General features: G+C 56.0%; 1 protein-coding gene across 1 annotated transcript in view; it reads left to right on the forward strand.

The window, feature by feature from the left end:
* Nucleotides 1-13,419, forward strand: part of JPH3 (junctophilin 3) — a 52,950-nt gene that overhangs the window by 1,057 nt on the left and 38,474 nt on the right. The gene's annotated exons all lie outside the window — the stretch shown is intronic.

The following is a 13,419-nucleotide window of genomic DNA, read 5'->3' on the forward strand; positions in this document are numbered from 1 at the left end:
TCTCTGCCGTCAACACGGCTTAACGAGATGCTGAGGGGAAACTGGGATTAGAGGAAAAACAAGAAAACCCAATTGGAGCGATCAAACCCAAAAAAATTGCTGGGCTAACAAGCTTTAAGGGAGAAGCAGCTGGTGCTGTGCTGTAAGTGGCTGTATCATCCTCTCTCCTGGGTTGTGGCTACTTCCACAATCGGAATTGCCACCATAATCCAAGGCAGGCCTACCTGCCGGCAGCCGGGGGCCCTGGGCTGGCCTGGCCCCTTGTTTTCCCGGGAATCGTGGCCTCCCAGAGCAGCCTCCCGGGTTATTTTTAGGACGTTATGGTTTTCCATACAGCTCCGGTGAGGAGATTGCAGCGTTGGGGAGCTCCATGGCAGCCTTCCCCAAAGGTGCTGCAAGACCTTGCTCTGGAAAACCCAGTTTGCTGCTTGGTGCTTGCACAGGGAGGGGAGGTTAAACCTCACCTGCAGCTGCTTTTTTTGGGGGTTTTTTTTGTGCTCTCGCAGGGAGAGGCGGAACCGCCTCAGGATTTTTAGTGATAATTTCGTGCCGGTGGTTTTCTCCCAGAGAAAATGAGAGCTGCAACCTTTTGTTTCAGCTGCCTGGAAGGATGCTGGGGGCTGAGCTGGGGTGTGCTGGGTGTGCGTTTGGAAGCCATGGATAAATCCCAGCAGTCCTTCAGCCGAGAATAAAGCTCGGGCAGGGAATCGTCGCCGTCTCCCACGTCCAAGGCGGTCAGGAGGGGCTGTGGGGGGGTTCTGCTTGCTCCCAACGTGGGTGCTGGCTCCTCCTGGCACCCAGCCCCTGCCTGCGAGGTTTGAGGGAGGACAGACACAAGTCTGGACTAACTACAGGTCTCTGAGGGCTGGGTGTTGCAGGGCTGGCCCTGTCCCCGGCCACGCACGTGCCCCCGCCCCGGCACACTCCCCATCCTCCGCAGCGCAGTGGTTTGTAGGGAAACCTGGGCAGCATCCCCACGCTGGGGTGGCTTAGCAGCGGTTTCAGCGTTTCCTGAGAAGCTACCAGAAGCACAGAGGTTTTCCTTCCATCTTGTCAGGCCGGCCCGGCTTGCCGGCGTGCAGGGACCCAAGAGCGATGTCGCGTGTTTGTGATTTTGGGAGGAGGGAAGAGGAGCAGTGCTGGGAAAGGGCAGGGGCTGGGGCAAAATGGTCCCCCTGGGGCTCTGCAAACCTTCCAAGGAGGAAGGAATGCCGTGCTGGGGAATTGCAGAGTGCTGGTAGCTGTGGATGCTCCTCCACACCAGCTTCCCCCACCTCAGCTGGGCCAGAACCACCTCCAGGGCCACTTCCACCAGCTCAGCTCCCAGCACACAGAGGCCACGTCCCTTTCCCAGTTGCCTGGCTCCATTCTGGGTGGAAACCATCAAAGCTGGGCGTCTCCAGCCTTTTGGACACCAAGCCTTGCTGAACTTTGTGTGTTTGGGTCCCAGAGGCCGCTGTGTGCGGGAGCGGTGGCACCGGGGAGGCAACTGTAGGGAAGGATGTTTCTCATTAATCTATTCCACTTATTACCTCCAGCAAACTGAAGTATCCAAGAATCCTCGCCCCAGCATCTGTCACTTGCCACCCACAGATAAATATTCATCCCTTGCACATCTTTTTTTTTTTCTTTTTTTTAGCTCCCAGCCCTGCCTTGGGGATGAGGGGCCTTAAATGCGCAGCGAGGCTGGGGGAGCCCCAGAATCCAGGGATTCGCTCCAGCATTCCCATTCCCCTGCACGACAGCGGGGAAGGGCCGTGCTGGGAGGGGTGTTGGTGTGGCTGCCAGGCTCTGGGGCTTGCTGGGTGTCGGGGGTGGCACACGGTGGCCCAGGGGCTCCCGCCAGCCCCGCAGCCCCCACGCGCCGCTCGCTGCGCCCGCGCCTCCCACGCCGGCCAGGCAGCCCCCCACACCCTTCCCACGCGCTCCCTGACCCCCCCCAGGCACAGCAGACCCCACTCCCCCAGCCTGGGGGGGGTCAACATCCATGGACGCAGAGCCCAGATCGGCCGAGGGAGCTGTGCTGCTCTCCCAGGAGCCCACGCGTCGCCGAGCGTCCCTGGCGCGGCTGGCACGCGGCCTCTGCGCCGTCCTCCTGTCCCCGTGGCCTCACTCCCTCAGACACCCCCAGCACTGCTGATGTATCCTCACCTTCCTGCCAAAAAAACCCACCTGCTCCCCTCCAGAGAGCCCTGATATTACATAAAGCAGGCTCCCAAGGATTGCTTCAATCCCAAGGATTGCTTCAATCCCAAGGATGGCTGGAGTTGGAGCACTTGTCTGATTCACCCCAGCTCCGGAGTGGGAGCAGGAATTGCTCCCTGGCTCCAGGTGAAGGGGGTTGCATCCACCTGGATCAGCCCCGGTGTGAGGCTGGGGCTGCTGGCAGTGGAGCTGGGGGAGCTGGGGCAGAGGGTTGGAGACCCTCTTCTGGTCTAGTCTGGAGATCAGGAGCCATCACCGCTGCTCCCTGCCTCGGATGCTTTGGGGACGCTCAGTGATCTCAATCTGCAGTTGTAGCTCCAGACTCCCCCTGGGAATCCTCTGCGCTGGGCTTGGGTTGAGCTGCTGAAACCATGGCTGTGGGGGTGGAGGAGATGGGATGGCTGAAGGAAGCCCCAAATGTGTTTTTGCCCTTTCCATCCCTAGCAACGCTGTTTTCCTCCTCCTTCCACCTCTTCCCAGCTGAACAACTGGGATCCGAAAGCAGACAGGGGCTCTGGGATGGCACCAGCCCATTGCCCAGCATCCCTGAGGGACTGGGACAGGCTGCTGGTGTCTGCTGTGAACCAGGCTCATCCTGCTCCCAGTCCTCTCCCCATCCTGACTGTCCCACACTCCCTAAATCCTGATTTCTCAAGAGGGCTACCCCGAAAGAGCCGGGCGGTCGCACGGTGGTGTTCATCTTGTGTAATCTCCGTGCCCACTCACCTAAAATGAATCATCCTTTGATAGGTGAGGGAAATATAATTAATGTTTGCATTGTTAGCACCAGCTGAGTAGGCAAGTGGGTTTTCTTGGCCCGGGCTGGGAGATGTTCCTGCCGTGGGGAGAGGGGAGCGGAGCCCCGGGAGCCGCCGGGGTGGGGCTGTGCCAGCCTGTCCTGCTCCATGTCCCACTTTCCCACCCCTGCAGTGGCACTGGTGACACCTCTCTTAGCAGGTGCACCAGGAGCTCCCGACCAAATGGCTTGGGAGTGCTTGAGGAGGGGAAAAGCATGGAATATTCCCCAAAAACCAGCACAGAGGGCTGCTCCGGGGGGATGGAGTGGGAATGCTGTGTGGGACCTGCCTGGCTGGGGAAGGGGCTGCATCCCCATGGTTTGGGGTGAACCACCAGGAGGGTTGGGATGAGACATCTTTAAGGTCCCTTCCAACCCCATCCATGCCCAGATTCCACGATGGCAGCAGCCTGGGGCCTCTCCCCACCCCAGCCTTCCCCTGAACTGACAAGAGAGAGCAAATTTCCATCAGGATCTATTCATAGCATGCATGTCAGAATTACCTTAAAAGTACCAGCTCTCCCCTTGTTTTGCTGCCGGGAAGGAATTGTTGATGCTCTTTAAACAGTGGGCGGAAACAAGCAAATACAAGAGCGCCCTGATCCTCCATCCTCCCATCCCTGCAGCACCCAGACACAGCCAGAGCTGCTCCCAACAACCCCTCAGAACCTGAGAACTGATGGAAAAATCAAGGTTTTGGTGATGGAGCGTCTCAGTGTCTGGGTTGGGTGTGGAAGCTGCTTGCAGTGGTTCTGGGAGAGCAGAAGTGGAGACGTCAGGAGCTGCCGAGCACAGAGAAATGAATCAAAATACTAAATGAAGATTCTGGCCAGCCTCATTAAAAATAAATGCTATGAACTCATGGTAATTACTTCTCTCACTGGAACATGCTGCTTAGTTTCAGGTACAGCTCAGGACAGAGGAAGAAGGATTATGACCTCGGGGAAAAGAACATGAGACAGAAACTGCCAGACAGGCCTCAGACCCTCACTCCACCTTCCCAAGCCTTTTATCCAGGCCGTGATTCTCCAGGGAATTGTGCAGGACCCCAACCTTGGGGAGCCCATCGAGCCCCTCTCCCTGCCCCACAGCCCAGGGTGGCTTTTCCCCGGAGCACAGTGTTAATGTCATTTCACTGGGGTGGGTTTCTCATGGCTTTGGATGCAAATCTCAGGACATTTGCATGTGATTTGATATCCCATGGGGCTCCTCGTGGTTGGGTGACATCTGCTCCTGGAGCTGAACATTTTTTTTCCCCTTTAGAAGCTCCAGCTTGTGGAATCATGTGATTTTGCAAGATTTTTCAGCTTCAGTTTGGAAGCAAGGTTTCCACCCAGGCTATTGCAGAAAAGTCATTCTTCCAGGCTTGGGAAGCAGCAGACAAGAGCTAAAAATGCCTTCTGTTTAAAAATGCCTCGATTTTAAAATGAACCTGATGAATTTTGAATGCTTTGAGTCAGGTAACGCTGACGTAGATGAATGAGCTGTATTAATGTAGGCACGACTTGGAGATGGAGGAGCTGGGCAGGGCGAGCTCGGGATGGTCTTTTAGGGGAGAGCACTGGGCCTTGGCATCTGCCTTGTGAGATTTTTTGTCTCTTTGGGTCTGGTTTTGGTATTGATGGAACTCCTGAGCAAGAAATGGTTTTTTTGCAGGAGTTTCAGTAGTTACAGGAGAATCTTGGTGGTCATTTGCCTCTGGATTCAGCTGTTTAACTCACAATTAAAGTATTTTTTAACAAAAACAATCAGGAGCTTGCAGAAAACAAAACTTGAAAGGCAAATGTTTATATTTTGGGGCTTGATATTGGCTTTTCAGAGGCAGATTCTGGCCTTTGCATCAAAAATCCTTAAAAATCGCGATGGATGCGTGAGCATTCCCTAAGAACAGCCCCTGCTTTCCCAACATTATTCCCTGAAGAGGTTCCACTCTCAGCACACAGCAGAGCATCATGAATTTTCATGAATGAGTGAACAGCCAGAGCAAGGCCCCTCATTTTGCTGAGTTCCACGAGAAGATGATCACCACACAGGTTTTATTTCCTGCTCAGGGCCTCGCTCGGGGTCTGCAGGGTGTTTCCCTGGAATGAGTAAGGGTCTGGAAGTGTCCAGGGCCAGGCTGGAGCAATCTGGGATGGTGGAAGGTGTCCCTGCCCACAGCAGGGGTGAAATGAGATGGGATTTAAGGTCCCTTCCAACCCAAAGCACTCTGTGATTCCGTGATTTTTTTCCCCACAGGGAATAAATAAACCCTGCTCTTGCCTCATCCCACCCTGCAGCAGCCTCCCACCCCTGCTCCGTGGGGAGCTCAGCCTCATCCCACCCCTCTGAGCACCTCCCACCCCTCGGGGGGATGCAGCCCCCAAACCCCAGCCCTGCCCTCCCTTTGGGGCTCAGCCCCTGCTCCCGGAGCTCCGCTGAGGAATGGGAGAGATCCCGGAGTTTGTGGCAGGATTAGAGCACGGAGGGGGGATTAGGGGAATCAGCATTAGCCTGATTTCACTCTGCTTTGTGAGAGGAGCACAGTGGCCTTAATAAAGGTGCTGAGCAATATCCTGGAGTGGTTTGGATCCCTGGGGATAAAACCTCATCCTGCTTCTGACCCCAGCCGGAGGCTGAATCTGCAGGGATTCAGCTGCCCTGGGAAAGCTCTGGCCCCATTTCACCAGGGGATGATGCTCCCTCGACTTTCCCCGTGTCTGACAGACCCAGCCCTTCCCACCCCCAGGACAGACAACAAGAATTGTCTTTCTTTGGTCGTTTCCTTTTAAAAGTTGTATTTCCCCTGACTGCAGCACCTGGAGCTTTGAGAGGAATCACAGCTGGCCTGAGAAGCACCTCAGAATCAGTGAAGCCAAGATTTGATTGACTTTATTGTGGTTTTTTTGAAGCCTTTCCTTGAATTCTGGCTGGAAAAGGCACTTCCCAACAGGTTTGGGGGAGCAGGAAAGGCAGAAGCAGTGAGAAGAGGGAGATGCTCAGACAGGCTTGGTTCTTCCTGAAGAACAGAGGTTTTCCCCTTGAAGCAAACAGCTGAAATGCCTTGGAAAACATTGATCCCCATATAATTTTTTAATGTTTCCCAGTGAGGGAGGAGCCTTCATCCTGCTGCTTGCAGAGTATCCTTGGGACAGGCAGTGAGGACACAAATGTGTTTGGGATGGGGCTCCTGCCCCACAGAGGAACATTCTTGCCCCCTGTGATTCCCCAGTGATTTTCCCCATAGAGAATGGCTCAGCAGCCCCTGTTCCATGGCATTTCAGCCAGAAATACTTTTGTTGTTATTTGCATCCAGAGGAGGAGGAGGAGGAGGAGGCAGATTCCCTGGTGGGGGCGTGAGGCTGTAGAAATTCATCTCCTCCCTGCAGCCTGCTCCTGCTCCTGCTCCTGCTCCTGCTCCTGCTCCTGCTCCTGCTCCTGCTCCTGTTCCTGTTCCTGCAGAGGTTCTGGCTGTTCCAAACCCATCCCTGCTCCCATCCCTACCCCTTCCAAAGCCATCTCCTTCCAAACCTCATCCAAACCCAGCACTCCACTGCCTGATCCCTTCAGATGGAGGCTCCCTGCTTTTACAAGCACAAGCTGGCCATGCTGACACGAGCTGTAATTCTTTGTTATTTATTGACCACCCCCAAACCAGATTTAATTCTGCACCCAGGCAGGAGCAGAGCAGCCCCTGGCAGCTCTCATGCTCCTCATGCTCTCCCCTTCCCCTGCATGCCCCCCTGGCTGCCCAGCCCTGGCGGTGCCCACCATGTCTGGATGCACCCAGCATTAGCTCTATGACTAACACCCGTCACGTGTTCGTGCCTGCAGCTTAGATTTGCATACTCAAAAATCCATACTTTATTCCTTCCCCTGTGTAAGCAGTTACCAGAGCATATTTTTGGCAAATTAGCAGCCACAGCAGAAGCATCTGACTGTGTTTTTAGCGTGGCTTGGTGATGGAGGGCCTTGGCAGGGCTGGAGGGGGGAACATTTGTGTGGTGTTGGACCCGGGCAGCGTCCCTGGTCCCCACATCCCGGGGTGGGCAGTGCAGGTGGCACCTCCCAGCCATCCCTGCCATGCCTGGGTGGGATTCAGGGGAGGATTTGGGGGTGGGAGCAGCATCTGGGCACGGGGCAGGGCATGGAAGTCACCCAGCTGGACAGGGGGGGCTGTCCTGGCAGGAAATGTGTCCCCATGTCCATGCAGTGACCAAGGGGTTGAGGGAGGGGATTCTCCCCCTCTGAAATCCCACTCTGGGGCTTCCCGGTGTGAGAAGGATGTGGAGCTGCTGGGGCAATTCCAGAGGAGGCCACGGAGATGCTCCAAGGGCTGGAGCCCCTCTGGAGCCAGGCTGGGAGAGCTGGGGGTGCTCACCTGGACAGGAGAAGGCTCCAGGGAGAGCTCAGAGCCCTTCCAGGGCCCAAAGGGGCTCCAGGAGAGCTGGAGAGGGACTGGGGACAAGGGCTGGAGGGACAGGACACAGGGAATGGCTTCCACTGCAAGATTAGATGGGAGATTGGGAAGGAATTCTTCCCTGTGAGGGTGGGCAGGCCCTGGCACAGGTGCCCAGAGCAGCTGTGGCTGCCCCTGGATCCCTGGAAGGGTCCAAGGCCAGGCTGGACAGGGCTTGGAGCAGCCTGGGATGGTGGAAGGTGTCCCTGCCCATGGCAGGAGTGGGAACAACGTGAACTTTAAGGTCCCTTCCCACCCAGACCATCCTGGAATTCTGTGATCCTGTGCTCAGGAGGCCCCACAGAGTCAGGCAGAACATTTTGGGGTCCCAGTAATTCCCCAGGATGGCCATTGAGGACGTCCCCACTGTCACACCCTCTGTCACAATCTCTGATGAGCAGCCTCCAGTCCTCTCTTTTCTCCCAGATTTCTTCCCTTTGGGATGGGTGTTGCTGCAATGATTTGTGTGTGACTCCTCCCGGGATCTGTGATATTGAGCAGCTGGAAGAGGATATCTGTAAAACTCCCTCCTCCGGTCGCAATTCCAGAGCCCGGCCTAATTATTGCCATTGGACATCTTTAATTAATATGCTGCAGAGGCCAGAGATAAGAGGGGGGCTGAGCTCGCCAGGAAGGATCCTTTGCGAGATAAATCAGCAATTTGTAAAACCTAATTACTTTGGCTTGGAAAAGTGGAGGGGCACTGCAGACCACTTCCCCCTCCTTCCTGGGATTTTGCTGAGCTGGGGAAGGAGAGCTGGGAGCTTGGGAATGCTGCTGGTGCCCAGCACTGGGCCAGGATCTGGCTGTGCCTCACGGATGGGACAGAGCTCCTGCCCTTTGGAGCCTGCTGCTCCCATTTTCCAGACAAACCTGGGGAGCTGTGTCCCTTTGTTGATTATTTTATCTAACCTGGGAATATTGACCCAGCGTGGTGGGTGTGCTTGGGGTTTTTAGCTCAGTGTTAAGGATGGAGAAGGAATTTTTTCCAAGCATTTGGCTTTTTCTGAGGTCAGGTTGTGATAATGACACATGTGTGTCCGGTGCCCTCAAAGTGCTTCACAGCATCCCAAATTCCTGCTTGGAGGTCTCCATAGGGAGAGCTGGAAGAGGGCAGGTCTGTGCACACCTCCAATGGGCTTTATCCATGGTTTGCCAAAGGATTCATCCCACAGGACATGGAACTGGCTGTGTGGGTTTGGGAAAAGCCTGGGACCAGCCCTAAAGCTTCTCCTTGATGGTGCTCCTGGGGTGGAGCCAGAGGGCTCAGTGACTCCAGAATGCCAAAATTTTGGGCATGGGCCGAGGGGGGAGAGAAAACGCAGTCACTCCAACCCAAAAATCCTTATTTTTATCTCCTTCCAACATCATGGACCAGGTTTATATTCAAGTGCATGATCCCACCTTAAGCCAGAGGAAGCCCCACAAACCTGACCAACCTCCTCCCTCTGGGCTTCCTCCTGTGCTGTTCAAACTCCAGCTGCTCCTGAGGGAGCTCCTTGGGATGTTTATTTGTTATAAAGCCCGACTTCCCTGGCCATCACTGTGGGGTTTCACCATCCCTCCATAAGCAGGAAAGGACTCCAGGAAATTCCTTACTTTGGGACAGCGAGCCATGATTTGGTTGCCCCTTCTCAGCCATGGAACAGACCTTGTCAGTGGGAGGGAGCAGTCCTGGATCCCCACAGTGCCTGGATCCCAGGGGGATGAGCCAGAGCTGGAGATTGCTCCTCCCCTCCCCAGCAAAATCCCCAAAATCTCTTTGGCAAAGGAAGGGAAATGCACGGAGAGGTGTCGCTCTTCCTGCAATGGATCCTCACGGAGAGCTTTGCAAACAGGAGCTTCACTGGGGTTTCCAAACCCCGCTGAACTGCTGGAATGCTGCTGCCTTAGCCCTGTTTCCAGCAGGGAATGTGGAGGTGCAGGGCCCTGTTCACCCCCCCTTTGCTGCAAGGTGCAAACCCAGCCCAGCCCTGATTTGGGGGATTTTGGGGTTATGGGGTCCCCAGGAGCTCCCTGCAGGCTCTCAGCTCTCCTCCCAGGATGGATTTTAGCCAAATGCTGAGGAAGGCTGCTCCCTGTCACTGCTGGAGAATCAGGAATGATCCTCCCAGGCCAGGGACTGCCTGCTCTCTGCTCCCAGCCCTGCTGCCTCCGGCCAGGGACGGGGCTCTGCACGCTCCTCCAGGCAGTGGCAATTCCTGCAGGAGCTCTGGAAACAGGCCAGCCCTGCTCCAAGGGGAGTGAGCCAAAAAAACCCAAATTCAGGATTAGGAACACCAGTGACTGTGTCCAACAGCACTGCACGTTTTCTTCTCTCCGTGTTTCCCTCAATCCCTGTCTTTCCCACGAGCCCGTTCCCTTTCTTACCCCTCAACAGTTCTTTCTGAAATAGGGATATTGTCTCCAGTCCCTCTTTTGGGATGACTCCAGTTGTTTTCTCTGAGGTTCAGGCTGTGCCCTCTCCTTAGCTCTGCTTGGCATGGACGTGGCCACCTCCTCACCCTTTGTGGCACCACCTTTATCTCAATTTTCCACGTCCAAGAGTTTCTTCTCTCTCTTTGTCCTTTTTTGCCCCGGGCAGAAGGGCCACCCAGGAGTGGGAGGGATATCTGTGGAATCTTGGAGTGTCCTGCATGGCTGAGGGAAGAGGTTGGGATGTTTTCCTCCCTGGGAGTTCTCCTCCATCACGGTGGCTTTGGCTCTTCTCTGCCTTGGGCAATACGATGGGTTTGTGGCCAGGATTGCCTCGGGTTGCTCCCTGCTTCCCATCCCAAGGGAAGCACATTCCCCTCCTGAATCCCCACCCTGCGAGGTGCTCACAACCAAAACCCTTGGAATTCTCCGTTCAGCACCTCAGCAGGTTGTTCTGTTCCACCAGAAGTGCTCATTCCCCCTCTCCCAGCCCCATCCTGCTGTCCCCACCATGCCACATCCCCACTGCACATTCCCTTTCCATCCCCAGGCTCTGGAGCAGCTGCAGCCGCTCCGTGCTGCCACGTGAAGGGGAATATCCTGAAATCCCATTTCCTCTGCAGGGAGCAGGAGTCTCCGGGCTCCTTGTGAGATCAAGCTTTGTGCACATATCTGCAAATGTTGGGGCAGAGGTTAAGCTGAGCCGGGCTCGGGGAGGAGGTGGCGGCGCTTAGCAATGCAGATCAGATGGCTCCGAAGCCTCCTGCTATCCATGGCCAAATCCTGGGATATCGAGGGCTTTAGAGCGTGATGAAGTCAGGGGGAGGAAGGAGCGCTGCTGGCCGAGGAAGGGCTGAGCTCCCTGACAGGAAGCTCTTTGATCTGCTGGTGGCCGTGAAGCTGCCCAGATGTCCTGGTGGCCTCTGAGGTGATCCCTGGGGATAATCCCTGCTGCTGCTCCTGCAGGGAAGCAACAGAACCCAGGAAAGGAGAGCTGGGGGTCGGGAGGAGCTGCTCACCGTGCTGGGGTGGGACAAGCAGGACGGAGAGGATGGAAAATCCTCCTTGCTGAGGAGATGCCGAGGAGATGCCGAGACTGCTCCTGGCAGCTGTGCCATTCCAGGAGCAGGTCCGAAGGCCAGGCAGGGGTGGCAGCATCCCGGGCACCTCAGCCTGGCTGGGGACATGCTCCGGCTGCAGCTGTGACCTGCTGTGCCCGGTTGGCTCCAGCCCGGGGTGCTTTGCTCTGCTCCCCGCCCGTCCCTCGGGTTCCCAGCACAGGGCTGGGATCCTCCACGCTGCTCCAGCTTAATCCAGGGAGCTTTGTCAGCTGCACGTTTGCCAGGAGATGAGGAGGCCTGTGTGGGGTCAGGGCTTGAGTCAAGGGATTCAGGGAAAGGGAGATCGGGGCTTGGGCAGGGTGGGCTCTGCTGGATTTCATGCAGGACCTGTTCCCCCTGTGCCCTTGCCCACACTGGCATCTTTCCCTGAAACCCCCTGAATCCATCTCTAGGGAGGCAGAGCATGGTGTGAGGACATCCCAAGCCACCCTGAGGGCTCCTTGGCAGGGAACTCGGGGTGCTGGGGGGAATCTCTCCCCCAGTTGCACAATTGTCCTGCTGAGATACTCTGGGATGGAGCCAGAAAGGGAAGAGAGGTGCTGTCAGGTCCCCAGGGAATGCAGGGACACCTTGGCAGGCTCTCCCCTGCCACAGCCACCGTCCCAGGCATGGGGAGAGCCCTGGGTGTGCAGCACTGGCTGTCCCCTGTTTCTGGGGACACCACAGGGGACAAGGCGAGCTCTCTGCCCAATCCCCCCCACAGGACGTGTCTGCTGTGTCCCCTGAGCTGCTCCTCGCAGCCTGGCCCCCATCCTTCTCTCCTGGCCCTGCCCTGACACTCCCTGCCCTAATCCCGGTGCTAATCCTATAAACCCCCAGTAAATCCTGCCTGCCCCTGCCTCTCCACGTCCCTTCTCCAGGGCAGGCTCTGGGGGGTCCCCAGTTTGGCCTGCTGGGTTTTTGGGGTGCACAAAGCTGCCACCCCAACAGTGTAATACCATTGGAGCACAGGAAAGGATGCCCAAATCCTGGGGGATTTGTGCCAAGCACTGGCAGCTAAAAGACAGCTGAAGCACCCCAAAATGCACCCCAAAACGTGGCCAGGTGCTGGTTTTGAACTCTCAGGAAGCAGTTCCTGTGCTCAGCATGAGCTGCTCCAGCCAGGATCTCCTCCAGAGCCACTGCTGAGCCCCAGAACCGGGCAGGGAAATTCCCCAGGGAGTCCTGGGCTAGCACTGGCCCGATTCACACAGGGTTCACCATTTCAGCAGATCTATTTTAAGCCTCCCTGGGTGTGAGGGACCAGGGCTGGCACAAAGGGAGGTCCCACTCCTGTGAGGTACTGCCCGTGCCCATCCCGGCTCTTCACATCCCGGGGCTGGGACTGCTCACAGCATTCCAGCAGCTCCAGGGCCCGGTGAGGAGCCATCCTGGGGCTCCTCCATCTGCCCCAGGAGGGCTGAGGTGGGCAGTGTGGGCAGTGGATCATTGCATCTTGAGCTGGTCCAGAGAAGATTAAGCTGACCTAAGAATAAGAGCAAGCCGTGCAGTCCAACCGGCTGGGATAAGGGCTGGGATTGTGCCAAGCCCCGAGCTGCAGGAGGGGATGGGATTAGGAACCCCGAGCAGATTATCACCCACCCCAGCACAGGGAGGGTGCTGAGGTCCTGCTGTGCCCACCCAGGGCTGCATGGGCTCCTTGTCCCTCCATTCCCAGTCCTGTGGCAGAGCCCTCTGTGTGTGTTTCTTGCCACCAACAACCAGCTAAGAAACTCCAGGAAGTGCCCACGCAAATGTAGGAGCTCCAACAGGGGCACAATTCCAAGGGGAATATCCAAATGGATCTCTCCCCGTGAGGCCTTCATTTCTGTGGAGCTGCTTCCTTCCGCAGCGCTCCGGATGAAGGCCCTGTGTGTATAAATAAATGTATTGTTGTGCAGGATCCATCCACTGTGGGATGCCATCGCTGCCAGCAGGATGGATGGGATTGGAGTGTGCTCCTGGATAACCTGGATTCCCCCTTCCCTGCCCCTGCTCCTGTCCCTTTCACATTAGGGATTGATCCAAGGGGCAGTGCCTTGCTGCCTTGGCTGGTTTCTAACAGTGCTGCAGCTGCAGTGCGAGCCTGCAACCCAACCAATTTTCCCTGCACAGCCTGATGTTGCAATCCTTGGAGGTGGGACTGGGATTCCAGAGCTGGGAAAGGCTGTGGAATCAATCAATCAAACACAGATCAGTGTTTAGGCATCAGTAATGTTGTAGAATTCTTTTGTCAGAGGACAGTTTAAGGGAAATATGGGGTTCAGTCGAATGTTGTGCTTATGCTTTTTTGCTTGCTTGCTTTTAGTAATTTGCTTGCTGTTAGTAGTGCAAATTTGACAATTAGACAACCTAAAACAAAATTCTGGGTGGCTTTAGCTAACACATCAGGTTTAGACACTGTTTGTGCAATACCACCCCAGAAAAGCCATTTTCCACCTGTCCAGTTGGTGTGCCAGGGGATG

Source organism: Prinia subflava, chromosome 13 (assembly GCF_021018805.1).
Source record: "Prinia subflava isolate CZ2003 ecotype Zambia chromosome 13, Cam_Psub_1.2, whole genome shotgun sequence".
NCBI classification, from domain to species: domain Eukaryota; kingdom Metazoa; phylum Chordata; class Aves; order Passeriformes; family Cisticolidae; genus Prinia; species Prinia subflava.